Below are 15,099 nucleotides of genomic sequence, written 5' to 3'. Positions count from 1 at the left end.
CAGACTTTTAACTTGGAAACCGATCTAATCTCATTAATGCTACTACATATCAAAGAAGTTAAAATTCATCAGCTAAAATAACACATCAGAGTTTTCATATCTGCCAGTAAGGATTGATTGATTCATCCACTCAAATGTAAGCCAATTATACAGTTATTATACACAAACATTAAAACCAGATACTAGAGAAGATATAGAAATGTAACAATCAGTCAACAAAAAAAAAGCTCTTCCCTTAAGAAATATAGAGCTTAGCCATGCATAACAGGAAAAGGTGCATGAATAATCTTCTTAAGTTATGAAAGCAGAAAATGTGTTATGGATGTTCACGGCATGAAAATATTCTAGCTTGGAGTTTGTGAGTAGGCTGGAAGGAAGAACAGAGGAAGTTGCTCAAACAGGAAGGCATTTGAAAGATGAGTAGATTCAGGCAAGAAATAGAAAAGCAGAGGTGAATAAAGGAGATTTCAAACAGTGAAGAAAAGTGTCTGAAAATCAAGAGATGGGAAAAGTGTAAATTGTAGTTCTAGTACCCAGAGTTTAGAGTATAAAAAAGAAAAGTGGGGGGAAAGAATGGCAGAGAGGGGGTTTGGAACAGTGTGGAAAGTCTTATATGCTGGTAAACAAACAAACAAACAAACAAACAAAACATTTCACTGGGTGGGCTGTAGAAAACAGGAGTGGGGGTCAGAGCAAGGGAGTCTTGTGATTATGCTTCACAAAGGCAGATTCAGGAGAACAAATGAAAGGAAAGAGAATCCAGAGGCAAGAGTGAACCAAAGAAGAAATTAGCAGCTCAAAAAGGGAGGCAGAGCAGCTACCAGGGAGAGCAGGCATCCACGAGGGACAAGTGAAGAAAACTTGACAGAGTAGAACGTGATCCTATTTGGCCTCCCATATTAATGGTCTTACAAATTAACGGGAAACAAAGCACATCCTTTTTTTCACAAATATGACTGAAGTAATATAAGATATGGTCAAAATGTTAATAAACTAAAATAATTTACTCAACACAAAACATTTTTTTCAATCTGTTATATATCTATGATCTAGGCTAATTTTTCCAGATTTTTTTTGGTTTGTATCTAATTGGTTCAAATTGACAAGTATTTCTCTGAGGGCAGGAAAAGTGTTTTAGTTCTCCAAATCCCAAAGACTGAGCACAAAGGACCTGATGCCTATTAAGCATTCAAAGAAATTTTTTTTTCCAAATTAAACTGTTCTGTTAATACTGACAAAAATTTACATGACTGATTATACAGGTAAGATTTCTGATTACAGATTACTTAAGAGTCTACAACTTTATTACTCCCTTGACAACTTTCTTTTATATCTAAAAAACAATATTATAGAAACAACTCAGTTTATTACTCAGTCAAATAAAATTTTATTTAAGTTTTTTTTTTAGGCGAGGCAACCCTTGGTTGACCTCACAGATTGCAAGGACCTTGTCAGTTTACAATCCATTATTTTTTATTTTTTATTTTTTTATGCCTACAGCACCTGGTCTTCCTAGGTGGTCTCCCATCCAAATACTAACCAGGCCAGACCCTGCTTAGCTTCTGAGATCAGATGGGATCAGGCTTGTTCAGGGTGGCATGGCCATAGACTAAGACTGTATTTAAAAAAAAAACTCCATTAAATCTAAAGCACTGAAAAGATGCTTAGGACATACTCTGATCTTCTGAAAGTAGTATGCTATAGAGCAAGGGCCAGCAAACTTTCTGTGAAGGTCCAGTTCAGTAAATATTTTAGGTTTTGTCTGCCATGCAGTCTACCACTTGATGTAACTACTCAGCTGTGCTACTGTAGCAGAAAAGTAGCCACAGACAATATATAAATGAATGAGTATGGCTGTGTTCCAATAAAACTTTATTCACAAAAAAGTGATGGCCACATTTGGCCCTTGCAATATATAGTTTGCTGAGCTTGCCCTAGCAGATAACCTAGCTGTGGCAACTGGGTGTCACGGTTTCATTGTTCTTCACTCCTCAGTGTGCATAACTCTGATGAAGTGATTTAAAAAATGATTCTGAGAAAATGGGCTCCAAAGAAAATTTCCACTGCTACTGGAGTGATAAGAGAGAAAAACAAAATGAAGTAGTTCTAAGGAAGTAATGAATTACAGAAGACAAGAGAAATTTTGGGTAAATAAAAAGGAGAATGTAAAGTTTGTGAAAGGAGAATGTGATGCCTCAGATCACTGCTGAGAGAGCCCAACACACATTCTAAGAGGAAATATAAAAATGTGACTAATGAAACCATTTCAGGAAGTATTCCAACTAATGCCAAAAATGTTCATTAATTGAGAGAAAACGTCAAGGAAAGCTTAACTTATTAAAAAAATATATGTTTAAGAAATAGATGAATCTTGACAGAATATTCATGTGAGAGAAAGTCAGAGACTTTGCAAATATGTCTCAAACCATACTTCATAAATTCTGATGATCATACAGAATTTACTTGATAGAGCAGAGGGGAAAGTAAGGAATATTATTATCAAAGTTTAACAATCTATACTTAAACCCATAAAAGAGTCATGACAAAAATTATCTTAACATAATTACATCAGCTTAATGATGCTACCACTAATTCACCATTGAAAGCAACTTACTAGTTCTGTGACCTTGTGGCAGTTACTTTGCCACTCTGTCTCGGGTCCCTCTTGTGTAAAATGCAGGAGGTGTTTGAAGATTAAGCAAGTTAATGCACGTAAAGTGTCCAGAACAGCCCAGCACACAGGAAGCACTCAGATGCTTTCATGCTGCTGTCGGTCCCCTGAGTCTCTTCTCCCCAGCCAGCTTTACTGAATATTTCTCCTTTGCCCTTCTAAGTTTTTCTCCTTCTTGGCTTTCTTTGGGGTGGCCCTGTCTCACACTCTGAGGGCTTTAACCTACCATTTGCTAGAGACTGCTAAATCTCTTTCTCCAATGCTGATTTCTTTTCGAGAATGCATTTCCAACTGTCTACTGGACATTTCCATTGGAATATATCATGGGCACCTGAAACTCAGTGAGTCTAAAAATCAAGCGCATTCTTCTGTATTCCAATAAAACTTTATTCACAAAAAAGTGGTGGCCACATTTGGCCCTTGCAATACAGTTTGCTGAGCCCTTCCTCTGTGTTTTGTTTTAGTTAATGACATCACTACCTATCCTTAAACCAAGCTAGAAACCACAGTTACTTTTAACCATTTCATTTGCAATCTTCCCATTCAACTCACCCCAAGTCCTCTCACTACAATGTCCCAAATATCTTTTCTAGACATTACTCTCTTTTGCCAACTTAGCGATCTCTGTCTTAGATTATTGCTATCTGCCCCCTGGTTTATCTGCTTCCAATCATTCTCTCATCCAAGCTATCTTTCAATATCATCAGAGTCATCTTTCGTAAAATATATATTTGATCGTGTTATTCTCTATTCTCAATTATTCTCTACTGCTTGAAGGAAATGGGATTCTGGACCTACAAGTGAGCTCCAGAGGCCCAGGGAACCCTCGAAATTGGATACAAAAAGCTGTGTGTGTCCTTGATCAAAAAAAGGTCAAGAAACACTAAGAGGATAATTTTAAAACTGCACAGCAGGGTATAATCTGAAATCTTAAACTGCATCTCAGTCACTCTTGTCTTCTACCCTCTGTTTCAGATACTAAGTATGGACAACAAAAGATGCTAAATATATTTCTTGTATCTGTACATTGTAACACTGGCCTGAAAATTCTTAAATTTAAAGCTTCATACTGTACAAAACAAACAGCCTTAAATATTTAGATACATAGTATGTTTACTTAAGTCTAGAGACATCCTTACTGGTGTCCCTGGATTTTAATGAGGTTAAGAGTACAGACCCTGGAGCCTACTAAGTGTCTAGGTTTGAATCCTGGTTCAGACAATTACCAGTAATGGAACCCGAGCCTATTCACATAGCTTCTCAATGCCTTAGTTTCATGATCTATAAAGATGGAGACAGTAACAGTACGTACCCTTTAGAATTATTCTGAGGATTAAATGAGTTTACAAGTATTGCACTTAAAACTGTGTAAGTGCTTGCTTCTATTATAATTATTTATTGGAACCTATGGCCAGGACTAAAGGTTCTAAGAGATCATCACAAAACAAAACTAACTAATGTTGCCACAAAAGCCTCAACCTTCAGTTAACTGGGTTAATAAACCAGAGAACACTAAAAAAGATGGCCCTTTTCACTAATGTTTTTATCAACTGAAAAGTGTTTCAAGCCTACCTGATAAAATTCAGATTTTTATATTAGCTTACAATAGCTAAAAATATCAGCTCAGAATATTTCCAAAGCACACCACAGGATACATTAAAATAATTCCCTCGTATAGAAAAAACCCCAGACCTGTTCTCCCCTGGGCAGCAAATCAATGAGCCACCTCACTGCTTACAAACTGCTGAACTCGGAGGGAACATGCTAAGTAGAAAACTAGATAAATTAGATAAAGGAGCATTATAACTCAGCTTTCAAACAAACCAGCTTGTTTGCCAGAGGAATGGGGTATCAGGCATTTTAGCATCACCAACCTGGTCAAAAAAAAAAAAAACAAACAAGCTGTGAAATGTAGATCCTAACATCATCAAACCTAAGGAAGAATCAAAAGAAGTATGTGATGTAGTGATGTAGCTAATTTTCACCTGAGTGATAAGATTATGTGACATATTTGACAATGCCTTTGTGGAAAATTTGCTACCAAACAACAGCCATTTTGACCCATACCACAAATATTAGCAGTTGTGTAACAGTATTTTTTGTTCCCCAGCGAACTGTCAAAAGGATCACTTCACCATTTATTAATATACATACTTAATAATCAGATCTTCAATTAAAACACAACATTTGAAATGAAGGAAAGAAAAAAGCTCGAATTTCTTATCCTAGTATGATAGGTCCTCCAATTAATTTTCTAACTTTATATTTCATGACAGGCTTCTTGAAATCTTCGACTGAACAGAACTTCTTGCAATTCCCCTAAACATACCCACTCTGCCTACTCTGTGTTTCTTCTAACAAGAAGTCTTCCAGTTACATCTCCAAAGTCTAACTCTCATCCTTCCTTTAAGACCCTTTGTGGATGACATGAAGCCATTTAACACAGCTCAGCTAGAAGTAATTCTCCAGGTTGTTAACTTCCATAATCCTCACTCAGCACCTCTGTCCATTTGGACTTTCCTCGGTCCATTTTGATCACAGTTTTTGACACATGTACCTTTTCTTCCCAAGACTGGATGCTCTTTGAGGGCAAGAGCCACAGCTGCCCCATCTTTGCAAGCCCGAGTGCACCACAGGCACATCTGCACATGGCAGGTGTTCACACTTTTTGCTAAAGAATGTAAGACATATGCTAAAGTGTGCTAAAGCTCCTCGTGACTGATCACTGAAACCAAGTGGAAAGGAAAATGCATTCAGACAAGCTCTGCTGAAGAAAGGCCACAGTTAAAAAGATATGCAACAAGACTTGTCTTCTTGTGAAGCAAGTTGAGAGATGAGAATTTTCATGCTACACCCACCTGGGTCAAGGAAACCACCACTTACATTTACCATCCAGTGATTTGCCAACAACTACTAACAGCTGTGCTTTAAAAGCTTCCCTCCCACTCATGTAACTAGTAATACACTTCCAAGTTAGAGAAATCCTAAGATAGCTAGTCCTATGTTTCCCCCACCACAGACTCAAAACACTGCTCACCTCTGGGCTTTGGATAAAGAGCTCTTAAGGTATGTACATATAGTGATCGTTTAAATCATTATGTCTAATATACCTCAAACTCTAAATATCCAAGGACCCAAAAAGCAAAAATCAGAGCATCTCACAGATATCAGATCGCACAAGTGCCAAGACAAGGGAAGATTAACAAAAGAACCCCTAACCCATGGCGGTCTAATACTGCTTGGGCATAAGTTCGCTCCTAACAGGCCACTTGGATGATGCTAATTAAAAAGCTTATTAGATCACAAAGGAGAAGCGACTTCACTCTGGATGATGTCCCAGGGCTGTGCTGATCACTGTGTTCTCATCAGACCACTGGATGGCTACCCACTGCCCGTAGTCCTACGTTCACAGATGGCATTTCTCTTCCTACTCAGTTCACAAACTGTTACATAAATGAGTTTTAACATGCACTCTTAAACATAAGTGACTGTCCTAAATCCTAAATCCTGAAAGAATAGATGACCTAAGTCCTAAACCCAGATGAAAGGACACTCTTACAGGGACGTCTTGACTCAGTGTCATGCTAATGGGAAATTTTCTGTTGAGTGCTCTACCTGATATGGCTTTTAGATCAATGACATTTGGAACATTCAGTCTCCAATATCACATTGCTAGTGTCTCTTGGATTACAGGAATGGTCACTGAGTCCTTCGAGCATGTAGCAGGTGACCTGTTAAAACAAATGTTTTAACTTACACGTCTCTTAAAATATATATATTATATATGTTCTTTTAAAGTACAAACATGCCTGCCACATACAAATTGAGGTCAAAATAATGTTATAAATTTTTTAACAAATTAGGTAAACACTGTCAGTGGTACAGCCATGAGTTACACAATGTTTTAAAGTGATAAAATATGCCCCAAGCAAGAACAAGTTTTGTATAATCTGTATTTTTTTCATATATGGCTTAACTGAATAACTCTCACCTAATTTCTCTTTAAATCAGTCTCTTTTACTTCTTTTGCTACTTTGGTGGAATTATTTCAAGCTGCTCTATTTTTTAGGCCTCTGCTATATCAATTCATCTAGATTTCTATTTGGTTTCCACATGACTTACTTTTTCGCTCATTAGACCACAAAAAATTTTGACAACTAAATCAGGCTAATCTATTAGCATTCTTATGACTAAAGCTTACTGTTTAGATAGATGGTATTGGCAATAAAATCGTAGTAAGTTTTAAAATGTTGAGACAGTGAACAATGCTATCCATTACAACTCAAAACTGTTCTTCCAGAAATTTAATTTGATGTCACAGACAGAAAAAAAAAATGGATGGAGAAAACAGGGTAGACTATATTATCACATACGGGCAATTTCCTCGAAACTGAGTGCTTTCTTTGCACAAATGGAAGCTTGAGGTATCATGGAAAGAGCATAGGCCTTGGAGTTAAACAACTTTGATTCAAATCCCAGCATTGTAGTTTTCTAGCTATGAAACTCTGGGCAGTTTACTCAGCCTATCTGTTCCTCAATTTCTTCATTTGAAAAATGGGATCTGGGCTAATAAGACCTAGTTCAAGTTGCTTTGGAGATTATAGATAATCCATGTTCAGATTTTAGTATTGCACACACCACTTGACAGAGGCTCAAATAGTAATTACATACAAAGAATTTTTAACCCACAAGTTTTTGGACTTCAGAATTATCGTTTAATTCTTGCAGCATAAACACACAGTGTATATAAAATTACGCAGACATTACTGAGTAGTATGCTTGGCTGCCAATGTACAGACTTTTAGATAAAATCAGTTAACATTAGGCAAAATTTTTTCTTTTAAAAACTAAGATTTATAGATTTTTCTAACACCTCTACACATCATTACCTTCTTCAGACAACAAATTTGCCATCCTAAGGAAAAATTACAAAAAGTCATTGAAATGTTCAAATATCCAACTCTCAGGAGGCTCATAGAAATAAAAACCATAATTTTAAAAGTTCAAAGCACCAAAACTAATAGGCAGCTGTCGTGCAGTGAGTGGCTAAGAGCCCAGTCTCTGAAATTCCTACTCTGCCATTCTCTAGCTATGTGACTTTGGGAGAATTAAGTCTTCTCCCTATTCCTTGGTTTCCTTATTTGTGAAATGGGGCTACTCAGAGAACCCATTTCATGGGCTATAATGAGGACGGAACAAGAATACCTGCTATATATAAGGTACCCAATGTTAGCTTTTATTATTATTATTATAGCAGCTTTGCCCAACAGTCACACGGCATATATTTTCATACTCAAATTATTCACGGTCATGCTTTGTGATTCTCCCTGTTCATCCCCTTCCACACAAAAAACGAAATTAAGAGATCTTCCTTGACAAGAGAGCCAAATTAAAAAATTTCTTAGAAAGCATTCACTGCCTGCTTCCCTGCCCTACCTTGCGTAGACCTGACCTGAGCCTTCCCCCAACCCTATTGCAGGGCCCTCTCACAGGTTCTCCTTACGGTGCGGTCCACAAACCTGTCTTGCTCTGGGAGTGGAGAAAAGCTTCGGTCACCAACCCATACCTAGACCAGCCACTGTGTTATCACGGCCCTTGCCTGACATCCTTAATTTTATTTAGCAGCAGAACAAGAGTTCTTGGCACAGAGCAGACTCTCAATTAGGATTGTAGAATGAACGACATCATAAAACTGGCAAGGGATAATGCTGGGAGCCTTGATATTTGTAAGGGTCAGAATTCAATAACTGGTTGCCATTATGTTCTGTTCTCATATTCATCTTCCTTTCTAAACTATGGACCTATATTTCATGTCTGTGTCTGGCCCCGAGGGTTCAAAGTTTGGAAATATGAGCAATACTAACATAGGAAAAAACTCATTCCCTCCTTCCTTTGGGTTGTAATGACCAGGGTCTCTGTACATTTTGAATAAACTTTACCGACAACTATAAAACAATTTAGAATCTGTATTTAAATTCTCTTACATTGCTGGTGGGAAAGTAAATCGGTATAACCACTTAGGAAAAAAATTCTGCTAAAGGTAATAATATCTGCTAAAGGTAGTAATTAATATTCTATTAATTCCACTCCTGGATATATGCCCAAGAAAAGTGAGTGCTTATGTCCATCAAAAGGTGAATTCAAGAATGCTCATAGCGGCTTTATTCATAATATCCTCAAACTTGAAATAACTCAAATGTTCATAAAGAATAATACACAGAATTGAAAAAGAATAAACTACTGATGCATGCAAAAGCAACGACATCATGGATGAATCTCAACACAGGGGACCACTGTATAATTGCATTTATATGAAGTTCAAAGACATGTTGAATCAGAGTATGGTGACACCAGTCAGAATGGTGGTTACTGTTGGGTGGCACAAACTAGGAGAGGTGTGAGAGAAGCTTCCAATGTGTTAGAAATGCTCTATATCTTCATCTGAAAGTGGTTTTGTGCATAAAGACACAGAAAAGTAATTCACGGTACATTTAAGAATTGTGTACTTTACTGTACATGTTATACCTTATTAACAAAGAAGGAAAAGAAACACCATATTTACTTTAAAACAATTAGTGTTTTCTAACATTGCATCATTCATTCATTCATTCATTCATTCATTCAAATGAAATGCCCACCACTATGCTAAGCACTGCAAGCATGTCATCCATGGCGCTCATTATTAAGGAGTTTGGATGCTAGGGGAGAAAAATCACTTCATTGGTAGCACTATTTATTTGGCAATAAATCACATACCACCGTCTGCCATCTCATAGGTACTTTCCTTCAATTACTTGACATTTTATATTTTGCTTAAATTTACAGCTGGTCTAACTTAAAATGTAAATTTTAACATTTGGCTGTTCCAAATCTTCCTATGCCCTTAAATGCCTAGCAGAGCATCCTAAACACAGCAAATGTTTGATAATTTCTTGTTTATTAGCCTATCACCCCATAGTACTTCTCTTGGCCTCCGGTTTCTTGGCCAATGTTCTTTTCTCCAGATTTTCACTTTTCTCTGCCACCTACAAAGCCTGCAAATCTGTAAACACTTAAGATCGTACACAGCTATACTTACATATACTATATCTACAAATGGAGTACAGGATGTAGCTTATGTTATTCTAAGTTTTCTTTCATTAACCCTTTCATCCTATTCTTAGATCCTAAGAATATGAAAGAGATTAAAGTCTGGAAAGAAAGAATTAGTCGATGCATGTTGAAGAGAAAATGCTAAACCTTGCTTTGACAGCTTTGTGATGCACTGGTGAAAACAAAAATACCCACGTCGCCCTGGCTTCCCCTTCCTATAGTGCTCAAGGCCCTGCCAATGCCATATGCTCAGAAAATGCCCTTGAGAATGACACACAGGATGCTATGTTTATTCATTTCCCCAGTATCTTTTCTTTTTTACAGTTTTTACGAATATTTTGTTTATTTCAATGAAGCTGGTACAATGTCCATTTAAAACCCATATCCCGGGCCAAAAAGTACAAATAAAATTTTAAAAAGAGCAGCATTCCATTGTAGACAATTCTGCATGAATAACATTATTAACTGCTAATGAAAATTAGAACTTTTCTAGGATCTCTGACAAGATTTTTCCTTACTCTTAAAATGCTCTCTTCAGTGAAGCCATCTTTGTAGTTAGTGTTTAGTCTCACCATGTCTCTCATCTTGACTCCAACCTCCTATTCTTCTTCTTTTGGACCAGACTCTCAGATTTTAAAAGTAGCTTCAAGTTTAAGGAAAGGTCATTTTTCCACAGTTCGGTTCTCTAAAAAGCTTCCATCTCCCACTGAAAGTCATAATCCAGGAGTAACGCAATCACGTACAAGAACTTCAGGGCCGATTAGAAAGTCATCATCAACACTTGCCTTGGTCGATCTTATTTACCACAAGCCTGAAAATGTACAGTCCTGAAAAAGGTGGCCTCTCTGTGCACACGCGTAACATTTAAAAAGGAGAGAGCAATAGGAAGGGGACTGAGGTTTGATCGCCTTGATGAAAACAAACATAATGAACAATGGGCACTAGAATTTAAATTAGCGGATATTTTAAAGAGATGCGGTGCCAGTTTTCAATTCCGTTTTAAATACCACATCACAAAAGAACTATTTTTAAAAATAAAAAGGTATTGAGGGAAAATAAAAAAATATCCAAAAGTTGAAAACCACATGATATCACTTGTATGTGAGATATAAACCTAAAAGCAACAAATGAACAGGACAAACAGAGACTCATGGACATGGACCATAGACTAGTGATTACCAGAGGGTATGGGGGAAGAGGGAAGTAGATGGGGTAAAGGGGTCAAATATGTGGTGACAGAAAGAAATCTAACTATGGAAGGTGAACACACAGGGTAAAAATATAAATGCCTTACTGTTAAAATGTACAGCTGAAACTTACTGGATTTCATTAACAACAAATGTCACCATAAAACATTAAAAATAAATAAATATCATTATCTAGAAAAATAAATAAATAAATACGAGTGGTGATTAAAAAAAAAATATCCAACCCATTAAGATACTTTTTATTCCTGATAAACTTCAATCCTGTCTTCTTCCTCCATTCCCTGTTCTTTTGGAGTGTGCTTATCAGCAATTCTGACCTTCGAAGAGAAACCTGAGTGAATTCATTGGGATGCCCCATCTTTCACTGTATGAGTATTTGAGTTTCTTGACATATGTTGTCATTTTCACTTCGAAGTGAATCTCACTGCTATCCTATTCAATGACTGAGTTTAATGTATTCTATTTCCTTCTTATCCCTCACGTCCTCAGTTGAAGGTTTTGCCTCCTGGTTGGACATGGCGACGGTGGCTTCATCCAAGGTCTCTGTCCAGCAGTAGCGTCAGGTATGCAGAACCTTACTCTAGGATTTATAAACCCACCTCTCTTCCCCACAGCACAACAACATGGCTCCCACTATCTTTTTTTAAATGTGGCTTTTCTAAGGGTCAATTTAAAAAGTGTCAGGAAAAAGCATAAGCCCCCAAATCAAATGCAGTTAACAACAGTTCTTACCACTGTTCTCACAAGAAGGGAAAGAACTGGGAATTGCTTTAGTTTCATAATTTTCTTCTCTGTGGTCTTGTTGTATACAGCAGGTCTCATGTGATTCTTGGAAGTACCTATTACTACCTGAAGTCATAAGGCTGAAGGCTGCACCCTGAAGTCTCAGCCTCCTCCATGTGTTAAGGCTTCGTGTTGATCTGCAACAGCAACAGCGACGTCTTTACCCACACAGAGTTGTGCCCATTTTAGAGATGGAGCAAGTTGACCGACCACATGCCCTGGCACAAGCAGGCTGACATACAGAATCGGTTTGTTTGGTTCTCTCACTGGTATTCAAAGGAAGAAACCCAAATACTGCAGGGCTTTGCTTTCTGTCCTCTTCTAAGATACCTGCCCAAATTAGGTATTATCCCGGGAAAAATCATCTGAACTCATGCTCCAAAGTCAGTGTTATGTGCTGACTTCGTATGTTGAAGCCCTAACCCCCAGTGTAACTATATTTGGAGCTAGAGCCTTTAAGAAGGTAATTAAGGTTAAATGAGGTCATAAGGGTGGGCCCTAATCTGATAGGACTGGTGTCCTTATAAGAAGAGAAAGAGACACCAGAGGTACATGCACACACAGAAGCAGCCATCTGCAAGCCAAGAAGAGAGGCCTCAGAAGAAATCAAACCTACTAACACTTTGATCTTGGACTTCCAAGCTCCAGAGCTGTGAAAAAACAAATTTCTGTTGTTCAAGTCATCCAATCTGTGGTATTTTGTTATGGCAGCCCTAGTAGAGTAATAAACTTGTGTCACAAGCCTACTAATTATTAGGCCATTTTAGCATTATGCCATGAAAATCAGAGAACACATTAGGCTCAATGTGGTCCTTGAAACACCTGGGCACAAAAAACGCATTTCACACACAAAGACCCACTCATAGGATTGAGACTAGAATCATAAACAGGCAGGCTCTATAAACCTGTGTGCTTTGCTCTTGCCTCATCTCACAGCACAGTAGCTCTTCCTTGTCATTCTTTAAGCGGTCTGTTTGCTCTGCCTGGAAAATACTTCTTTTCTTTTCTTTATCATCTAGTTAATCCCCACTCAGTCCAACTTTCCATTCCCCAGGAAAGCATTCTCTGATCCCACAAGATGGGGATGGGGGGACCGCATCTCTGTGTCACACAGTCTCCTAGCATCTGTATTTTCACTTCAGCACTTATTTTGCAATTAAGAGATTTCTGTGATTTCTTCTTAGGCACATGGTTTACCTCTACTCTGTAAGCTTCCCAAGTCTACGTGGTGCTCAAATACCTGTAGAACAAAGTGGGCAAAGAAGGAAGGAAGAAAGAGAGGAGAGGAGAGGTGTAGAGAAGAGAAAGGAAACAAGAGAAAAGAAAATGGAAGAAGATAGAAGAATATAGCACATTGTCTTAATCCATTTGGGCTGCTATATCAAAAACCACAGACGAGGTGGCTTTAACAACAAACATTGATCTCACAGTTCTGGAAGCTGCAAAGTCTAAGATCAAGGTACAAGCAGATTTGCTATCTGGTGAGAACCTGCTTCCTGGTTTGGAGAAAGCTGTCTTCTAGCTGTTTTCTTCACAAGGTGGAAGGGACAAGGGAGCTCTCCGAGGTTTTTAAGGGCATGGACTCCATTCCTGAGGACTCCTAATCCTTTCCCAAAGGCCCCACCTCCTAAAATCATTAACTTGGGTGGGAGTAGGGGGTGCAGTTAGAATTGCAACATATGAACTTAGGAGGGACAAAAATATTCAGTCTATAGCACACATGCTTCAATCTTGTCAGATTTAGGCCTGTGGTAGGGGAAGCATGCTGATCCAGCTCACATTTGCCACCAAAATGCCACGCTTCCAAGAGCTGGCCTAAATTTTCCAAGTCAAAGTCATCAGGAAAGATTCAATGACCTCTAATACAGCTATGAGACAATTGTTCAACCTGGAACTTGAAAACAGCATGAACTAAATTAAAGTGTTTTGTGAAAACTTTCTGGGCTATATTTAATCATTTTATACACACGTACTCGAATTCTTTTTTTAAATGGAATTAAATAATCAGTATAAAACTCAAAAAACATAAAAAGGAACCACCACCACTGTGCCCAACTGATAATACTCTTCTTTGAGTTTTCACACGCCCCTTTAGGTCTATAGCAGTGATTCTCAACCTAAAACCCAGGGACCCTTTGGAGATTATGCAGTTACTGTGAGGGGCTCACAAATGCTGAGCAAGTATTACCTGCAGACTGAGTACATTAAAATGCAATTATTACCATGTTTAAAACCATGAAATTTTGTGTTGAAAGCGGTCATCATAAGCCCGATTGCTTATACGAGCACAGGGTTCTTTTACTAAAATAAAGATGCTCAAAGGTAAGCACACAGAAGTAGAGCAGCAGATTCAATGTGCTAGTACCGGCCCAACCTCCAGCTGGTGGCTGTGACCTTCCTGGCTACAAGGGGGCTCCTCCAGCTGAGGCACGTGGTTGAGATTCCAGGCACACATAACAGGCAAGGGAGGTGGGAGACAGCAAAAGGCAGAAGGTGAGGAGAACAAGCTGGTCACCTCTGTCCTTGGTGACTTCTAACAACCTCTCATCATCAGGACTATGGCTAACAGCAATCAGTGGATGCAATTAAGGGCAGAGGCAGCATTCTTGTTTCACTGTTATGTGTTTCTGGTTTTTTTCCACTCAAAGTCACACAGTTTAGAAATAGTTATAATCAATCCTGTGTTCCATGGCACTGACGGGAAAAATCTGCCTGTGGAATGGCCCACTCTGTCCTTGGTGACTTCTAACAACCTCTCATCATGACTATGGGTAACAGCAATCAGTGGATGCAATTAAGAGTAGAGGCAGCATTCTTCTTTCACTGTTATGTGTTTCTGGTTTTCTTCCACTCAAAGTCACACAGTTTAAAATAGTTATAATCAATCCTGTGTCCCATGGCACTGACGGGAAAAATCTGCCTGTGGGATGGCCCGTATTCCTCTGTTGGAGCCAAAGCTGTTCCCAACCTCCGTAGGGAACTTGCACGACATGCAAGCTGCCCTAGTGTCTGATCTCGTGCCTCGAGGAATGTGGTCAGTATTCATTAACCAACATTTGTGAGCTGCTATAAGGTTTTTAAAGGAGGTGATGCCTTACAAATCCAGCGTTGGCGTGATGATCAGTTTGGACATTTATATGAGAAAATGATGCTTCAGACCAAGCAATTTCAAGTGACTCTATATACTTTTATTCATGTTAAAGGATTTGACTTTTCCCTGCTTGGATAATTTCCAGAACTCACTAATAACTAAAAGATCTTATTGAACAAAGCAAGTGGTATTTGCCAGTTAGAACAGAACAGGGTTAGGATACTGTCCCAAGCACAAGCCATTTGTGGGTCATA

At 38.3% G+C, this 15,099-nt stretch overlaps 1 protein-coding gene, 1 non-coding gene and 1 pseudogene across 2 annotated transcripts in view; all 3 read right to left on the bottom strand.

Moving 5' to 3' along the window:
- The window catches only part of OSBPL6 (oxysterol binding protein like 6), a 182,973-nt gene that overhangs the window by 99,839 nt on the left and 68,035 nt on the right, over positions 1 to 15,099 (bottom strand). The window lies entirely within an intron of this gene.
- On the bottom strand, positions 1,492 to 1,610 carry LOC112470687. The gene has a single exon (XR_003043039.1). It is a non-coding gene; the product is annotated as a 5S ribosomal RNA (ribosomal RNA).
- Positions 11,211 to 11,488, bottom strand: LOC102893778 (annotated as a pseudogene).

Source organism: Pteropus alecto, unplaced genomic scaffold (assembly GCF_000325575.1).
Source record: "Pteropus alecto unplaced genomic scaffold, ASM32557v1 scaffold3, whole genome shotgun sequence".
Taxonomy (NCBI): Eukaryota; Metazoa; Chordata; class Mammalia; order Chiroptera; family Pteropodidae; genus Pteropus; species Pteropus alecto.
The sequence above is the reverse complement of the archived record's forward strand: the minus strand, read 5'-3'. Positions and strand labels throughout refer to the sequence as shown.